Below are 19,809 nucleotides of genomic sequence, written 5' to 3' on the forward strand. Positions count from 1 at the left end.
CTACACAGAAACTCAAAGGCAGTCTTCACAGTAATGGGGATTATAATGTTGTGGGTTACATATTGGGTTGACAATTGCAAGGTCAGTAGTTTGAAACCCCCAGCTGCTCCACCAGAGAAAGATAAGGTTTCTACTGCAGAAAAGAGTTACAACCTTGGGAATCTATTGGGGAAGTTCTACTCTGTTCCTAATGGTCTCTATGAGTTGGAATTGTTGACAGTGAGTTTAGCATTTGGGGGTGGGGTAGGGTGGAAGTTAACAGGTTACAATTCATGTGGAAATGTTTGGGATGAAGTTCTTCAGTTAGAACATATCACCAAGTTCTTTTTGGGCTGCTAATAAATGTCCAAAAGACCTGCCACTCTGCTGTAAACCCTGACTTGACTCGAAGGCACTTGGCTTGAACTGTGTGAGTCAGCAAGCCAAGTTCACAGAACTAGTGCCAGGAGGTACAACATTCCACAAGCCTACCTCCTGCCGCGAAGCACTCAGCTTTACTTCCTGTGTGGGCTGGGAAGCCTACCTCACCGTCTCAGACTCTGCTTCTTGTGCTGCTGTGGCAGCTCTTCTGTGAATCCTCTGATGGCAGAGGTGTCTCCTGGATCAAGGACGTTTGCTGCACAGGGATCTCTGGGTCCTACAGGACATGCTCTCCTTTGTCTCTTTTCTCTTTCTGGGAAGTGAGATCTCACTCCCCTTCCCACACCCTGAACATGACTCGTTTGATATGCACCAGAATGGCAATCACAAGGAATCCTGTTAATAAGCATTCGACATAGAAACCTATAATCCTCACTCACCTCCTCCTACCCAGACCCAGCAGGAAAAGGTCATTTAGGGGGGAGTTTCAGAGACTGGCTAGAAGAGCCATGTAGGTAATTCATTGCAGTATAGAGCAGGGATCAATAAGGTGTGATTATACAGTTGTGGGTGAATGACTGGAGGCTCTAGCCATCATCATCAATCAACAGCTGTGTGATATCATAATCTAATTACTGTAACATTGCCTGCACTTTTCTGGCGGCCTCACTGCCTTCTGAATGGATGCAAACTTTGTAAGTCTACCAAGGAAAGCCTGTTGTCATCTGGACTGTATTCAGAACTCTAGTTTTATCTCCTATCACATCTCGTAAACTTATTACTATTCTTATTGTTATCTAATTCCCAAGCTCTCACCCCAAACCATCTTTTATTTATCCTTTGAAAATATATTTTATTTATTGTATAATATATAATATCATTCTATCTTCATGTACATATATGGTTAATTCACTTGGCTCCTACTTGAAAATTAGAAGTTTGAGACCATCCTGATCTGCTTTGAAGAAAGCCTGACAGTTCACTTCTGTGAGTTCAGCCATTGATAATTCTGTTTCATCATTGTATTCTCACATATAGGACTGTCAAGGGGTACACTTCACCCAATGAAAACTTTCTAAACTGTTTTTACCTTTGCAGTTATGAGGACATTTCAAAAAAGTTGTGGGAAAATGGGATTAAAATGTAATTGAATTTTTCCACAAATTTATCAGTTTCCTTATGTAAGGATTCCTCTGCCCGAGAGTCATTTGCCCTTCACTAAGTGAGAATGCCTATATGCACAGCAAGACTCAGTTAAAGCCACATTCATACTTAGCTAACTAGCCCATCCTCCTGGAACTGATCACTTCCTCCACTTGATGGACACATACACTTCTTTGTGGCTACCTTTGTTGTGTGTGTGTGTGTGTGTGTGTGTGATGACTATCACTATTGTTTCAGGTGATATCAAGTGAGCCCTTGACTCATGGTGACTTCCAAGTGCAGTAAAATTGGACTACCATAATCCATAAGATTTAAATTAACTAGTTATTTGGAAGTAGTTCACTGGGACTTTTTCCTCATCTGCCTTAGTTTGGAAGCTCCAATGAAATCTGTTCATCATAAACCCCAAACCAGAAACCACTGTGATTGAGTTGAGTCTGACCAATTTCAACACACACCTCCATTGACAAATGGGTGGTCCCTGCACTTGAGGTACACTGCCTTGGAATTGAACCTGAGTCTCCTGCATGGAAGGTGAGAAGTTTCCCACCGACCTACCACTGCCTCCATGGTTAGCTTGACATGAAGTTTCATTGAATCATTTTTTTCATTCCATATTCTATTTTCTGCATAGGCAAATACGCCATTTAATTTCTTCCCCTTTATTAATCTAACTTCCATTGCAGTGCCAAGAGTATGCTTATTAAATAAATTTATCTTCATGACAGAAGATGAGTGTCTTATATTGCTCTATAATGGAACAGTCCTAGCCAAAGTTACTCCTCGTTAGAACCTTTCCAACTTGTGTGTTTCCTCAGGTAGATTATAACCTCATCAACATATGCCCTGCTTCATCATGCCAGGCACACAGACATTGCCTGGGCTAACAACAGGTAGGATTAGTGGCTGAAGGCTACAACTTCACGTCCTTACCATTTCACTACCTTTTGCAACGTAAGCAAAGTTAGTGTGCTTAAAAGAAAAGGTGAGTTAATTAATAGGAAGTAGGCATTCACCTTTCCTGCAATTGCCTGAAAATGGCTTTTGGAACCAGGTTTTGCCCAGATAGGCAGACCTGTTTATCAGTTTACAAGGGAGGTTTACACTTAAATTGTAGGAAACGGTTAGAGGAAGGAGTGAATAGACTGATTAATCCTGGGGTTATGCAGAAGGAAATTTGTTTCTCGATAGTCACCAGAGACATTTTTGTAAGGGGACAAGGAGAAATGTGTGGGGAAAGAAGAAAGAAGTTTGAGAGTATGAATGATATTGAAGTATTTCAATAAGAAGATGATACCAAGCAGAAGGGCTTAAATGAGGGTGAATACACCCACTCCTCATTTACTGACATGACTTGGTTCCAAAGACCAGGTTCTTATATAAATATTGATGTTATGTGAAAATGGAGGATAGACACATCGAATCATCAAATGGAGGAGGACTACATCATTATTTAAAAGTACACCATTTTTGGTCTAGCTACATTGACACATAACCTTAACTGTCACAGCCAGTGTTCACTCTTGTTTTGCACCTTGACGTTCATTACTGCCAGAAGCAGGTAGTTAATGTGCAAAGGAGTTGAATAGTAGTGCTTCTTCCCGCCCCACCTGTTATTTCAAAAGTGAAATGCTGCATAATAAGATAGTCCATAAGTGAGAATTAGGTGTGATAGAGTACATACAGTTGAAATTTATTTTTTTATTTTTTTTCTCTTTTCTTCTTTTACATTTTATTAGGGACTCAAACAACTCTTACCACAATCCATACATATACATACATCAATTGTACAAAGCACATCCATACATTCCCTGCCCCAATCATTCTCAAGGCATTTGCTCTCCACTTAAGCCCCTTGCATCAGTCCTCTTTCCCCCCCCCCCTCCCTCCCCATTCCCCCCTCCCTCATATGCCCTTGGTAATTTATACATCGTTATTTTGTCATATCTTGCCCTATCTGGATGGGTCATGTGTAAGTCTCAGGAATATGGCCTACTAGGTGCATGCTCACCACCTTGAACACTCAGAACCCATTGAATAACACTTATAAGCTGCACAGTATGGATGGCTTGGGGAGGGGTGGAAAGATCAACTTGGCTATATTATTTTCTAAAATAAGTAAATGGATATATTCTGAAATGTGATCTGTGAACAGATAACTTGGGGGTTTCATTGTGATAATAGATCACCAATGGCCGTTTTGGCTTAGAACTCAGTTCAGTTCCGTTAGATCCAATAAATACCGAGCGGCTAGATTCTTTGCTCGGAGAAGCACAGAGGGTGAGGCAGACTTTGATTTGCCTCCCAAAGAGCTCATGGTATATTGGGGGGTAAAAAAAAAAAAACAGGGACTAAAAGGAAGATAATATTATTTTGTTTTTATTTAAATTCATAACATCAGATTGATTTTTAAAAAACCATTAAGTTGATAACATCTGGTTTTTATCTGATTCCTATTTGATTCTATAGGCTGGAGAGATGCTGACTGTAGGTAAGAGCAGAAACTTGGTGCTTTAGCATTAGCTTCGTGGAAGAGTTTATTATGCCTTCTTCAATCAATTTGTAGGCCTCTTGTTTCTTCTATTGATATTGAACAAGTACGTCTGCCAAATGCGATAGGCAAACTTAAAAAAAGGGAATACTTTTAGAATATAAAGCTTTTGTTGTTACAGCTTTGTTTTATGTGCCTTTGATTATAAACCAAACAACACTCATGTTGGAAAGACATAAATGACTATGTCCACAAATTAAAATTAATAAGTAAATATTAGTGTTGGGATATAAAAACCAACACCCGTTTTACATTCATTTAATTTTATTATTGTTTAGAGGACATAATTCTTAGACTCTTAGAAATGTAAGTATGAGAGATCATCCAGTTCAGCCCTTGTGATTTATTAAAAAGATATATTAAATGATTTGCTCAGAGTCCATGAGATTAGCCTCAAATGAGGTCAAGCTGGGAGTAGAAATTGGTGTTCTGGCTCAGAATGCAAGTCACTTCTGCATCTCTCCAAGTCTATGTTCTCTCTAAAACAAAACAAAACTCTGGTTGTGAGTAATGACTCTAAACTTTTCCTTAAGATTTACAGGTATTCAATTGCCCATGTAAAGTAAAGTTCCATACACATTCGTTGATTGTTTCACATAAATCTGGTAGTGCTACCAGGTTATTTAGAATTGCTCCCTAATTTAGTTAATATTTTCTTTTACTTTAAAAAATATTTTTTATGGGGCTCATACAGCTCTTACCACCATTTATCCATCCATCCATCCATCCATCCATTGTGTCAAGCACATTTGTACATACTTGCCATCATCATTTTCAAAACATTTTCTTTCTACTTGAGTCCTTGGTATCAGCTAATTTCCCCCCACTCCTCTCCCTCCCTCAAGAACCCTTGATAATTTATACAATTTTTTTTCATGCCGTACGCCGACCTCTGTCTCCCTTCACTCATTATACTGTTGTCCATCCCCATGGGAGAGGGTTATATGTAGATCATTATGATTGGGTCCTCCTTTCTCCCCCCACTTTCCCCTTCCCCTCCTGGTATCGCTACTCTCATTATTGGTCCTGAGGGGTTTATCCGTCCTGATTCCCTGTGTTTCCACCTCTTATCTGTACCAGTGTACATACTCTGGTCGTGCCAGATTTGTAAGGTAATATTGGGATCATGATAGAGGGGTGGGGGGAGGAAGCATTAAAGAGCTAGAGGAAAATTGTATGTTTCATTGGTGCTATACTGTACCCTGACTGGCTGGTCTCTTCCTTGTAATCCTGTGAGGGGATGTTCAATTGTGTACAGATGGGCTTTGAGTCTCCATTCCGCACTCCTGTTCATTCACATTGATAGGATTTTTTGTTTTGGTCTTTGATACCTGATTTCCCTCCAGGTTCTATTATGTGTCCTATGACTCTGGAGATGATCAAAGTAGCCAGGCCGCCATCTTCAAGAACTGGACAAGCGTGTAGGAATAAGGGCTGCTCCTCAGGAGAGTTTCTCAAGTTTTTTAGGGAATGTTACTGGCCTTTGACAAAGTGAGAAAAAAAGAAAGAACAATTCAAGGAGTTTATACCTGACTTTTATTCTTGTATCACATCTGCCCTACCCTTACACTATTGACAAAATAGGAACTTGCTAGCTCTATACAGTTCCTCATTTACTTGTCCAAAACACAGGGACACCCACCCAGAATCTGGAGTTGTGTTTCATGAGAAAAGGCTCAGGCACAGCTTGTTCAAGAAGACAGGATGAACGAGGCGAGGGGCTCGAGGAAAGAGTTGCAATGCGTTTATTTAGAAATGGAGAAAACATTTCATTTGAGGACAACTTGTCACGCAGTTGAGGATCTCAGGGTCAATGTCAATAAGTTGTGTTTACATGCCAAGAACATGGGACGGATGGTGACTTTATGAAGGAATGTGGTTTTGGAGTTGGGGATCCAGTCTACCCCTTGGCCAATTATAGATTTGCTGAGTGCTTTGCCCTGACAACAGGAATTACCGTTGTTCTGAATTTAAAAGCTCTTTTGCAATCTTGAATGAAGGTGCCATTGTGAGCTTCAAAGCTAGGTTCACTTGGATTCTGCCTTTGAAATAGCTTCAACGGAAGCTTTACAAAGTGGCACCAGAGCTCCAAATGTCAGACATCTTTCCTTTTGTTCTTATTTTCAACACTGCCTCCATGGCACATTGTAGGTGCTCTGTCATTGTGAAATGATGTGAAAATTTCATTTCAGTTTTTGGGGACATCGCTTTGACACTGAATGGCACACTGGAAGCATGGCTAGGATGACAAAGGAAACCAGCTTTACAGATGAACTGACGGTAGACAAACACAGACATATGCCACTAAGGCAAAATGAAAAAGCAAAACACAATAAAAATAATTCCCTCCATTTTCTCCCAAATAGAACCCATACATAATCCTCATCAAATGTGAGTGCCTTGCGATGAGTCATGGCACCTGGAATCAAGTACAGAGAATGAAATATACGCAGAACTGTGTTTTCATCCACCCCCACCTTATTATTTCCCTTTCGCATGTTTTCCCTGGAATCTAGAAGGGAAAGAATGGCAGTGTCAAGTCATCAGTTCTGTGTTTCCTTAGCTTTTCTTGTCACCATTCATTACAGGCAAAAAGAGTGGGGACAAGGCAACATTTAGCACTTTGAAAAGGTTTGATTAAAAAGGTCCAATTGCTTTAGATAATGTATGTATGACTTCATTGCGTCATTTTCTGATAGAAAAGTATAGTTATTTATATCTAGCAGAGTATTACTTTGATTTATTAATTCCATATTGTCTTTCAGAGAATATTTTATTTGAAATAGAAACATTTTACTGAAAAATATTTCCCCTAATGATCAAAATAATAGGCATTGAAGAACATTCAGAAATGTGTAAAAATAAATAGGAAAAAGTGCCAAGGAACAGATAAAAATGACCTAGCCAGAGCTGTTATGTTAATATCTCGGCCTTTGTTTTTACTCATCTGCTGCTGTGCTTTCTTTTCTTTCTATTTTGAGATTCTACTAAAAAATTGATATTCTGTTGTTTTATGTAATAGAGCATCTGTAATGCATTCAGTTATTTAAAATGTCAATAACATTTCTGAGGATTGTATAGTATATCATTTGCTTGGGTCACAATGAAACTATGTATTGCCCTGTTGTTGGACATTTAGAATGTTTACATGAACGTTAAATACTTAAATTAAACCAAATGCTGTTGTAGGTTTGTTCACTTGAGTAAATGAAAAGGGTTTTCTTTTGATTAAATTTCTCTTGCCTTTCTCCCTCCAATTACATGTTTGTCAATTTCTGGAATATTTTCTTTCCCTATTCTTTGTAATTTGAAAAAACATTTCCTATATTATTGATGATAGCTTAAATTATTTGTGATGGATGTACTGTGATTGTACAATGACAAGGTGTGTATAGATGTATATTAGGCTATGATCCTTGACAAGAGGTCCTTCTGCAGCTTGAGAGCCATAAATATGCTTTGAGAGAATATATGCAAAGATGTTAAATAGAATTTAGAAAATGAAATACTGCTCATTCAGTGTACAGCTAAATTTTTTCTGGTAGCAAGCATTTTCCTCAGTTGTATGCAAAATGAAACCTTTTATGCCAACATTAATACTGATGACTGCATGAATTAAGTATTGATTTTTATGTATAATTTATTTTTTATTGATCTTAAGAGTATAACAACTGTTTCTCAGTATTATATGTTCTATTGGCTATATAGGTCACATCTGAGTTTAATAATTATATTCCTTTCAATAAAATTTATCACTTTGTAGGAAAAGATGGATAGTGTTCTGGACAAGAGTATTGAAAAAATGCTTGATCTTTAGCCTTCTCAATAAGTGGATTTCTCCACTGGCTTATAATCTTTTAATTCCTGGTGTGAAAAACTATTACTGTTGGTTTGTGGAAGGTAGCTTGCTATTCAAAATAATATGTGCTTGATATATTTACTTTTTTAATAGAGATTTCTTTCCTCAACTTGATAATTTAGCCAGAAAACAAGTCTAAAATAAATATTAACTAAATGTTAAAACTATTTCTAGGAATAACAGCAAAATATAGTGATAAAGAAGTACACTTTTACTTAGCAGGGTTCTGTTTGGTGATAGTGAAATTTCTGTGGTGGTGTAGTGAGTTACATACGCATTGGGCTACTAACTGAAAAGTCAGCACTTCAAATCCACCCAGCAGCTCCAAAGAAGAAAGCTGAGGCTTGATTACAGTCTTAGAAGTCCACAGTAGCAGTTCTAAACAGAGCTGTAGGGTTACTATGAATTGGAATTGAAATGACTAGATATCCTTACATGTTTTAAAAAGATCTAGACCAACAATTCTCTCCCCCTACTATTTTTCTTTATCTTCTCTTCACTTTGAATCATTTATTGTTTTGAGGATATTTGTGTGGTATGCTAAGTTATTTATTTTTAAAGAATAAGCAGATTATGGATATATAACATTATGAACTTCATATGTCACTTAAGTTATTTGTGATAGAAAAGTAAATTGTGTGCTTTCTCCCACTTAGACCATTTTAGGAACGTGTTACATAATGAGATATTTATTTTTCCTTAGACTTTCATTAGAAGGCTATATAATTAATTGTATTTATTTAATAGCATATCTCTAATATGAAAGGAAAGGTTAGGATATTCACTTTTGAATCTTTGTATGTGTAAGTATGAGAATCCTGAATTTTAGTTTAAAGCCTTTTCACTATTTCTTTATTGGTACGGGAGAATATGTATGAGGTAGGTTAAAACGTATGCTACTATAGTTCCTGTCCTTACATGTCTGCAGTCAGTGGATGACTGCACACAAGTTCTCTGAGCAATATGCTTTCATTCCTTGTAAGATGCCTTTAAAAAGAGAGAGAGACTACTCAGAACAGTGACTTCTCAGGAGATCTGGGCCAGTTCCTTCAAGACAGAGAGGTCATATCAGAAGATTATAGCAACTTCCTTTTTGAAATTTCAAAGGGATCATCTCGATAGATTCTTCTGTCCCGCCTCCCCACACAGTGGTTGCGTCATGGAGCATAATCAGGAAGAAGTGTTAAAAAAATGGAAAATGGCTTTGGTGTGGACAAATCCAGGACATTTGAAACAAAGAATTTTTTCCATCATGAAACTGCACCTACAATTGATTCTTTGAGGGCATCAAGAACTGTCCTATGAGAATTTTATAGAGAAACCATATCCCATCTACCTACATCTCTAATCTCATCCCTGAAAACATTTTTTTTGTTTCTCAAACTCAAAGAACATTACAAAGGAAGGTGATACAAGTCCTTCAGGATGCCCAAACGGCAATTTTTAGGTGGCAAAAAATCAAAGATTACAGAATTCTTCAGGGAAGAATTAGAGAAATGGTCATCTTTAGAAGTGTATAATAGACCTAGATAAGTGTTATGTCTCAAATACAGTTTCACATTTTGATATATTGGTTTCTATGATTTTGTAGCAATAGTTTTTGACTTGTTATAATAAATTCACTCACACTGACATAATTATGTAAATGATCCCAGATTTCCTAATTTTGAATACAGAATTCTCTTTAGTTTTCAGAACATCAGGTCTCATATATGTATTTCTAAAGAATGTACGTTATTGAACATCACATGCAAGTGAAATTTTGCTGAAAATCATTTAACAATGTTTGCAGCACTACATTGGTAAGGAGCTTCCAGAAATTCAAGCCAGATTCTTAAGAGGACATGTAACAAGGAATATCATTGTTGACATCAGTAGATCTTGGCTCAAAGAGAATACCAGGAAAGTGTTTACTTGTGTTTTATTGACTATGAAAGGCATTTGGTTCTATAAATCATAGCAAACTATGGATATCCCTGAAAATCAGATTTTCAGAACATTGCATTGTGCTTATGCAGAACCTGTACACGGATCAAGAGAGAGTTATTCAAATAACAGTTTAAAACCAAGAAAGTTGAGAATCAGTGCGTTAGTCTGGGTAATTCAGAGAAACAAATCCACAGAAACTCATAGGTATGAGTTTTATATAAAGAATAAGTGAAAATCAAGAAAACATCCCAACCCAGTGCTGCCCAAGCCCATATGTCCGACACCAAGCCACAAAATCCTCAATCTAAAAAAATACACGCAATGACACTGACTGCCGGAGGAAAGCCAAATCAGTGACTGTGTAAGCTTCTCAGTGCTGGCAGGGGTCTCCACACGGCTGCTCTAACACCCAGGGTTCCACCGGGGTAGGTTCATGCGGCTTCTCCTCAGGGATGTCTTGCAGGAAGTGAGCCTTGCAAGCTGAAGCAGGAAACTGGCTAAGGCACCCTGCGCTGACCATCACAAAGCAAGAGACCAGAGAACTCGAAAGGTGAGGCTTACAGAGCCATTTATCTCTCCACCCTTCAATTAACCCCACAAGTGTTTATTGGCCAGGTTGGCACAATAAATTTTAACACTCTCGATCAGGATTGCATCCTTTCACCATAATCATTCATTCTGTATCCTGAGCAAGTCATCAGAGAAGCTGGTTACTATAAGAAGAAGGATGAAGCATCGCAATCAGAGGAAAGCATATGAACAAGCTGTTTGCAGATGAAACAACCTTACTTTCAGAAAGTGAGTACTGGAAACACTTGCTGCTTAGGAGCCAGGACTGCAGCCTGCAGTAGAAATTACACCTCAATGTAAAGAAACCCAAATCTTTACAGCTGGACCAACAGGTAACACCAAGATAAATGGAGAAAAGATTAAGTTGTCAAGAATTTCGTCTTTCTTAAATCCACAATCAATGCTCATGGAAACAGCAGTGAAGAAATCAAACAATGCATTGCATTAAGTCAATTCATCTGGAGCGCGCTAGGGAGGAGGGCAGCCTGCTGTACCTGCAGATGGACATCAAGCCAACCAACATTTTCCCGGGGCCCTGGGGCCATTTCAAGCTAGGGAACTTTGGGCTGCCGGTGGAGCTGGGCGAGCCTGGTGGTGATGCCCAGGAGGGGGACCGCCCCCCCAGCCCTGCTACATGGCCCCTGAGCTGCTACAGGGCTGCTATGGGACAGCGGCCGACATATTCATCCTGGGGCTCACCATCCTGGAAGTGGCCTGCCACGTGGAGTTGCCCCATGGCCGGGAGGGCTGGCAGCAGCTGCGCTGTGGCTGCTTGTCCCTTGAGTTCACTGTAGGATTGGCCTCCGAGTTGCTTGCTGTCCTCACCGTCATGTTGGAGACAGACACCTGTCTGCGGACCACTGCTGGCCCTACCCATGCTCAGGGAGACCAGGCCCTGGAGCGCCCTGTGGTGTGTGGCGACTGAAGCCCTGAGCCGAGGGTGGGCACTATGGCAGGCCCTGCTCGCCCTAGTGCTGACTTTGCCATGAGCTGACCCACCCCACCAGATGGCTGCAACCCCTGGGCCCACCGGGCACGCCGCCTGGCTCACCATCCTGTAGCTTCCCCCTGTACAGCACCCTCTGCAGCCCCTGTGGGATGACCGCTTTGGGGCCTGGCTCTCGCCAGAAGCCAACCTCCACTCCCAGCAGTAGTCCTCCTGCCCCCCAGAACAGGGACTCCTGGACTTCAGTGACATTGACCCAACAGCTCCTTGGGGAACCTTCCCTACCTTTGAGCCCCGGAACCTCCTTAGCCAGTTTGAGGACTCCCTGGACCCCACTTGAGCTTTGGTACCCAGGCTCAGAGCTTTTAACCTTTTACCCTACCCCTCCCCAAAGCATCCATCTATCTGGGTGCCTAATAAAAAGGATTTGAGTCTTGGGAAAAACAAAACAAAACACAAGACCTGTTTTAAAGTGTTGAAGAGTAAGAATGCCATTGAGGACTAATGTGCTTCCAAACCAAGTCTTGGAATTTTCAGTTGTCTCATCTGCGTGTAAAAGTTGGACATTGAGGAAGGCAGGTGAGATAAGAATTTGAATTATGGGGCTAGGGAATGCTGCAAATATCATGGAGTGCCAGAACAGTGAGCAAGTCTGCCTTACCAGTACAGTCAGAATTCTCCTTGGAACTGAGGAAGGGGAGACTTTGCCTTAAGCATTTTGGATTTGTCATAGCAGGAAAAAACCCTCCCATGAAAGGCTACCATGTTTGGTGAAGTAGAAGGTCAGAGAAAGAGGGAGACTGTCAAGAGGTGCATTGTCACAGTGGCTCCAACGATGGTCTCCGACATGACAGCAAGTGTAAGGATGGCACAGGACCAGGCGCTCTTTTGTTCTATGATACAAAGGTTTGCTATGAGCTAGAATTTACTGAATGACTCCTAACAACACGAGTAACAACCTATAGTCCCATGACACTGGAGGTGTTTCTTGATTCACTTTATCACCATTTCTTTTGCATTCATAATATTTGTACATTTTTATGCTTAAATATTTTTTTCATATCATAATAGCCTCAAAATATCTTAATGTTTGTTCGATATTTTTGAAAAGTGCCCCATTATTAAATCAACTTAAAAAAACAATGTAATTAGAAATCAACTTACAATTTCAGTATATTTGTGAAAACAAAGTAGTGAAGTGTTCTGATTTGATTTCCATTTGGAAACATAGTGAAACATCACTGGATTCAGTTGTTCACTACAATTGTTTTTGTGTTGAGTTCTGCAAAATCTTACCACGACCAAGGGTAAATGTGTTTCTAACAGGTATATGTGAGGAGTCAGGGGTTAAAAGCGTATCTCTCTCTCAGAACGCACTGCTGAAGTAAAAGTGGAAAAGGAGCAGGGCTAATTTAGTCACGTTTCAGACCAGTATGTTTACTAAGATAAGAAAATCCACAAGAGGGAATTAGAATAGGGAAAGATCTAAAAAGTTGGGATTTCATTCATTTAAAAAATGTATTGCATATAACATAGAAGTGCCAATAGACTGCCGTTTTAAAGATGGCTAGTCAGTAATCTCATTAATTCCATTGTCTGTGTTCGGTCATTTTACTACAAAGCCATGCTATGGGGTAGTCTTTCTCTGGGCTTTAATCAGCCAGGGACTGCACGGGGTTTAAAGTAAAAGTAATTGCTCAGTCTTGGATAACTTGTGTGCAGTAAATCACCTTTTTAGAAGACTGCTAACATAAAACAAACAATTGCACAGAGAAGACAGTTAAGAAAATACCACTTTGTTACGGAGTCTGTAGGGAGGGATTTGCAGATTCTGTGAGATCCTGCAGAGAGCTGAGCAAAATCTGCATTACAGCACATTATCCCCTGTGGGGAAGAGCCAGCAGGAGGACCTACAGTTCTCAGCTCTCTCTCTGCAGTAGGCCCTGTCCTAGTATGTACAAAGGCTTCCACCACGTGGGGGAGACAGTAGCAGTGTTGGAACACAGAGAAAAGTATGATAAACTCTGCCCGGGACTTCAGAAGCCTTGATAGCCAAGTTTGATAAGATGGAATCAAGTGAAGAATACCTGATTGACAGTGTATCTGAGTGCTTTTTGTGAGAATCGGACATACTATACTTAATGCTACCTTCTAATGACTCATCTAATTTTTTCTTTGGAAGTCAGATTTTTCACTTTAGTGCATATTAAAGCAAAAAAAATAACTGAAAAATATGAAGTAGAGTAAGAAACCATTTAAAATTATCAAAAACAAACTTAAATGTTTCTAGGTATATTTGGGCACTAGGAAACCAGTATAATTATTGGTGGGGAAAGTAAGGAGTTATGGAAAACCCACTAATATTTCTGGCAGCAGTGTTTTTTGGCTTGAACCTTTATTTTTGTTCTCGATTTAGGCCTATAATTTGTTTGCTTGGGAACTGAGTCCACCAACTAATGTACAAGCGTGTTGTATTTAAACAAACAGTTTGTCTGAAACTTAGTATCTGATTCTGGCCTATATCTGAAATATGTTTTTAGGTTACAGCTACACAGTAACATTTCATAATACAAAGATTTTATGAGTTATATAGAGAAATGAACATGTCAGATAGATTCATTTGTTGTCCGTGTATTTCCCCGCTTTAAAAGTACAAACTTACTGTAATTTCTGGCACCTAGTAAGATTTAGGGAAGGGGCCTTATCATTTGTAAACAGCTGATTTTAACAAATGAATAAAGTTGTAATGTTTTCATTTACTAACTAAATTTATCTAATATAACACTCAGTTCTTGAATTGTAATGCATTAAGTTAGTTAAAACAAAATGTTTTTAATTTTGACCAGATTCAAAGTGAATGTTAGATTAATTTATAACTCTTTACTGGGTTAAATATTTTTCATTTTCAGATAGTTTTAAGCCCTTTAAGATGTCCTATGATGGTTTATCCTTCCAGTAAAAATTTGAATAAAATCTATGTGTTAGGACATATACTTATATGTTGCGGATTTATCCCTTTCCTTCTTGTAAAACAAGAAGCGATTCAGAATAAAAAGAAAAATATTAGTGGCTTTGTGTTAATACGTCTGACTGTCTTAATTAAGCAGATAATTTATATATACAGCTTTAATAAACTTTGGTATTTAACCCTCAGACACTGAACTTTAATGATCAAATGATTTGGGTGATTTTAAAACATGTAATGTGAAACATTTATTATATATTACAATGAAAATTTTCCTCATTTGAAGCTCATTTTTATGCGAAATAAGCCTTTTCATAAAGAATTCTTGCACTGAAGAGGTGGACAGAGGTATGTAATTGGGATACACATATACATATGCTTATATGTACATGTATGTATGATTTGCTGTGAATTTGATGTTCATATAAAGAATTTGAATAAAAATCATTTTAACGCAATCATACTAGAAACTTTAAGTACAAACTGTATGTTGATTAGCACAATTACTGACATTTATTAGTGGTCTCTCTTGATTATGGATTATATTTTATTAATCTTTGTAGCCCAGTCTGGCTCAATATCTGTCTCTGGTACAAAGTACAGATTCAGTAATATTTAATGAATAGATTTCAACATCTTTCCTCATAATACGTTATCTGTCACCTTTTCTTTTTTCCTTTTTTTATTAGGGGCCCATACAGCCCTTATCACAATCCATACATACATCAATTGTGTAAAGAACATTTGTATATTTATTGCCCTCATCATTCTCAAAACATTTGCTCTCCACTTAAGCCCCTGGCATCAGGTCCTCATTTTTTTATCCTCCCTCCCTGCTCCCCCCTCCCTCATGAACCCTTGATAATTTATAGATTATTATTTTGTCATATCTTGCACTATCTGACATCTCCCTTCACCCACTTTTCTTTTGTCCATCCCCCAGGGAGGAGGTTATATGTAGATCCTTGTAATCTGTTTCCCCTTTCCAACCCACCCTCCTTCTACCCTCCCAGTATCGCCACTCACCCCACTGGTCCTGAAGTGATCATCCTCCCTGAATTCCCTGTGTTTCCATTTCCTATCTGTTCCAGTGTACGTCCTCTGGGCTAGCCAGATTTGTAAGGTGAATTGGGATCATGATAGTGGGGAGGGCAGGGAGGAGTCATTTAGGAACTAGAGGAAAGTTGTGTGTTTCATTACTACATCACACCCTGATTGGCTTGTCTCCTCCTCCGCACCCTTCTGTAAGGGGATATCCATTGGCCTATAAATGGGCTTTGGGTCTCCACTCCGCACACTCCCTTCATTCACAATGATATGATATTTTGTTCTGATGATGCCCGATACCTAATCCCTTTGACACCTCATTGATCACACAGGCTGGTATACTTCTTCCATGTGCGCTTTGTTGCTTCTGAGTTAGATGGCCGCTTGTTTACCTTCAAGACTTTAAGACCCCAAACGCTGTATCTTTTGATAGCCGGGTACCATCAGCTTTCTTCGCCACATTTGCTTTTGCACCCATTTGTCTTCAGCAATCGTATCAGGGAGGTCAGCACACAGTGATATGATTTTTTTGTTCTATGATGCCTGATAACTGATACATCCCTTCAGCACCTTGTAATCATGCAGGCTGGTGTGCTTCCATGTGGGCTTTGTTGCTTCTGAGATAGATGACCGCTTGCTTACCTTCAAGCCTTTAAGACCTTTTGCCTTCAGCGATTGTGTCAGGAAGGTGAGCATCATAGAATGACAATTTAATAGAAGAAAATATTCTTGCATTGAGAGAATACTTGAGAGTGGAGACCCAATGTCCATCTACTACTTTTATAGTAAACTTATAAATATATGCACATAGATCTATTTCCCCATCCTCATATATAAATATATTTGCATATGTACCTGTCTTTATTTATAAGTCTATAAATGCCCTTTGCCTCCTAGCTCTTTCCTCTATTTCCTTTGACTTTCCTCTTATCCCACTATCATGCTCAGTCTTCATTTGGGTTTCAGTAATTTCTCTTGGTTACATTACCCTTGATCACGCCCTACCAAGCCTCCTACACCTTCCTCACCACTGATTTGGATCACTTGTTCCCTTGTCCCTGGGTTTGATAACAACACTACCTTTCCCCCCACCTCTGCTTCTCCCATGTCCCCCCAGAACTGTCAGTTCCATTGTTTTCTCCTCCAGATTGTTTATACAGCCTATCTTATTTAGACAGACCTGCAGCAATAATAACATGCACAAAAACAAGACAGGAAAACCAAGTAACAATATACAACAAAGCAACAACAAACCAATGGCAAGAAAAAAAACACAACAAGAAAGAAGAGCTTGTAGTTAGTTCAAGGACTGTTAGTTGGCCTTTCAGAGTGTTTTACAGTCCATTCTGTTGGGGGACCCAACCTTGGCCCCAAAGTTCACCTTTGGCATTCTTGGGGACCTCACTGTTCCATTCCCTTGCTGTTCTGTTGCACCCCCTTAGTGTTTTGCCTCGGTATTGCGGAATCAGATTAGGCATACATAATACTCACACTGTGTCTCCAGTGTTGTCCCCTGTAGGGCTATGGGTCAGTGAGGAACGTCGTGTCTCATAGTGGGGCCGGCCATATGATCCTCTGTGGACTGGCTGCTTTAATTGGGGTCATCGTCCTCAAGACCTGGTGGGCCAGGATGTGCTCCACTCTCTCCTCTTCCCCCTTCATCTGATCCATGTACTCTGATCAGATATGTCCCTCTCCTAGAGCTGGAGATTCAGTGCTGCCCTGTGAAATAAATTCTTTTGGGGGAAGGGTCAGGTGTCCATGTAGTTGGGATTGGTGCTGGCCCCTCAGACCTCTCCATTTGTTCCCTACTCCATGCCGGCATATTGCATTCACATCTTTACTATATTGAGTCTTCTAGTCCACAAGCATGGGATATTCTTCCATTTGTTGAGGTCACTCTTGGTTTCTTGTAATAGTGTTCTGTAGTTTTCCCCATATTGATCTTTAGTTCTTTTAGTCAGGTATATCCCTAGATATTTCAGTTTGTGCTTGGCTATTGTGAAGGGTACCACCTTTTTGAGCTCCTCTTCTGAGGTCTTATCTGTTGTGTCTAGCAGTCCGATGGACTTTTGTTTGTTGATCTTTTGTCCTGCCACTCTGCCAAACTCCTCTATTGCTTCCAGTACTCCCCTTGTGGAACTTTTGGGATTTTCCATATATAAAATGATATGATCTGCAAATAACGATAGTTTTACCTCTTCCTTCCCCTGACAAATACCTTAGATATCTTTTGATTGCCTTATGGTGTTAGTTAAAACCTCCAGCATGATAGTAAATGAGAGTGGGGACAAGGGCCATCCTAGTCTGGTCCCCTTGTTCAGTGGGATTGTGTTAGTCTTTTCTCCATTGACTACCAGGTTGTTAGTTTTTCATCTGTAGCTTATATTGTCTTGAGGAATTTTCCTTCCAATCCTATCTTCTCAAGTATCTTAAACAATACTTGATGTTGGATGTTTTTGAATGCTTTTTCTGCATCTATCGATTAATCATGTGGTTCTTATAGTTTTTCATGTCAATGTGGCAGATGATGCTAATGGTCTTTCATATGTTGAACCATCCCTGCATCCCTGGTATGAATCCCACTTGGTCATGGTGAATTATTTATTTTATATACTTTTGCATATTATTGGCCAATATTTTGTTTATCTGTCACCTTTTAATTCAAGCTGAGATACAGAATTTATTGTATAGACCACTAATTGTCCAGTGCATTTAAATGTTTTTTAAATATACTTACAAATGGCATTTTAATTACTTTTGTTTCTAGAGGGAGAGAAGTGATTATTTTAGCAAAATTTATGATGTCTGAACTACAATGTATTTTTCCTTGTAATGTTTTGGTGACCATGTCAATTTTCTGAGAATGGAAAATATCTATTTCTTCAGTTCTCTATTGTTTTCTTTCAGTTATTAATTTATACTCTTTATTTCTTATTAATAGTCTTATGCTTTGATACTTAGCTATATATACATTCCTTTGCTTTTTTATTATTAATTTAAAAAATCATTGTATTGGGGGTTCATACAACTCTTATCACAATCCGTACATCTATATTATGTCAAGCACATTTGTGTATTTGTTGCCATCATTTTCAAAACATTTTCTTTCTGCTTGAGCCCTTAGTATCAGTTTCTCATTTTCCCCCCTTCTCTCCCCCCTTTACTTTTATTTTACTAAAAGTTTTTACCTTTTAATTTCTATCCCTAATCTTGTATGTGTGTGATTGTGGAGACAAACTTGCCATGATAATGAAGAGACTCAACATTTTCATTGGCCTGAATGAGATAGCTGATTTCTCATTCACATAACCGTTGTAGCACTGATAAGTCTGAGTAAGAGGAGACTGGCCAAGATACAAATATGATTATATAATTTAGTTGCCAGTGAATCTCAACAGGGTTCATTGTGATTGTCAAAACTTGGAACTGTAATGAGGGGATTAGTTAACTTTGCCATCCTTCTGGGTATAAAAGGAGTTGTCTCAGCAGCAGGAAGAGGGGATCCCTCAGTACCATCAAGCAAGAAGATCCAGGAGTGGAATGAGTTATCTAGATCATGCCATCCCTGTGCACTCCATCTCCTTGATTCAGAGACAGAAAGTTGTATCTCTCCAGGCAGACAAGTGGCAGCAGCATAATCAAGAGCTAGAGCATGAATCTGAGCAAGCAAAGTTGAGTGCCTTCTGGCAGGTGGTCAACTTGCACCATTGGGGGTTTCCAGACACTTTGTAGGGCAATTAGATTTGCTAATCTGGGAGCAGGAGCTGAGCACCTTTGAACTGGGGCTTATGGTGGAATGGTGTGCCCTTTGGGCATGAATCAGCAGTGCTCACAGAGCTTTCTCACGCTACCTGAGCAGGGCAGAGGCCAGGACAAAGAGTGGAGGGCCTATCCGTGAGCCTGGTTGGAAGGAAACTGCCCTGACTGCAGAATTTTCTTGAATATTTCTGTGAATTATAACTTGCTAACTTCCCCAATAAGCCCCATAATCATGACATTCATGTATGAGTTCTGGGTGGCCATGACAATGAATGATCAAACCTTGCGTGGAAGAGATGGTTTGTTTCAGAATAGGGTAAAAATGGGTGGAGGCATGTCTGACTTCACACTTGTAGGAATCAGCCGTGGCTTGCTGATTCTCCCTCTTTTAAAAAGTTTTCTCGTTTGAAGTTAACGAAGGTCAGACATTACCTCAGTGACCTTCTCATAATATTCTAGAGAAATATAAGCCCTGCTCAAGTGGATTAATACACAGCCATGTTCATTGTAGCCCTATTCACAATCACAAAAAGATGGAAACAACTGCAATGTCCATCAGTGAAGACAAGATAAACACTATGGTATGTACACACATTAAAGAATAATGGATCGATGAAACACCTCATAATGTGGACGAACCTAGAGTCCATTATATC

At 39.3% G+C, this 19,809-nt stretch overlaps 1 protein-coding gene and 1 pseudogene across 5 annotated transcripts in view; both read left to right on the forward strand.

The window, feature by feature from the left end:
- Positions 1 to 19,809, forward strand: part of NAALADL2 (N-acetylated alpha-linked acidic dipeptidase like 2) — a 1,559,949-nt gene that overhangs the window by 32,859 nt on the left and 1,507,281 nt on the right. The window lies entirely within an intron of this gene.
- On the forward strand, positions 10,868 to 11,719 carry LOC142454651 (membrane-associated tyrosine- and threonine-specific cdc2-inhibitory kinase pseudogene; annotated as a pseudogene).

Source organism: Tenrec ecaudatus, chromosome 8, assembly GCF_050624435.1.
Source record: "Tenrec ecaudatus isolate mTenEca1 chromosome 8, mTenEca1.hap1, whole genome shotgun sequence".
In the NCBI taxonomy this organism is placed as follows: Eukaryota; Metazoa; Chordata; class Mammalia; order Afrosoricida; family Tenrecidae; genus Tenrec; species Tenrec ecaudatus.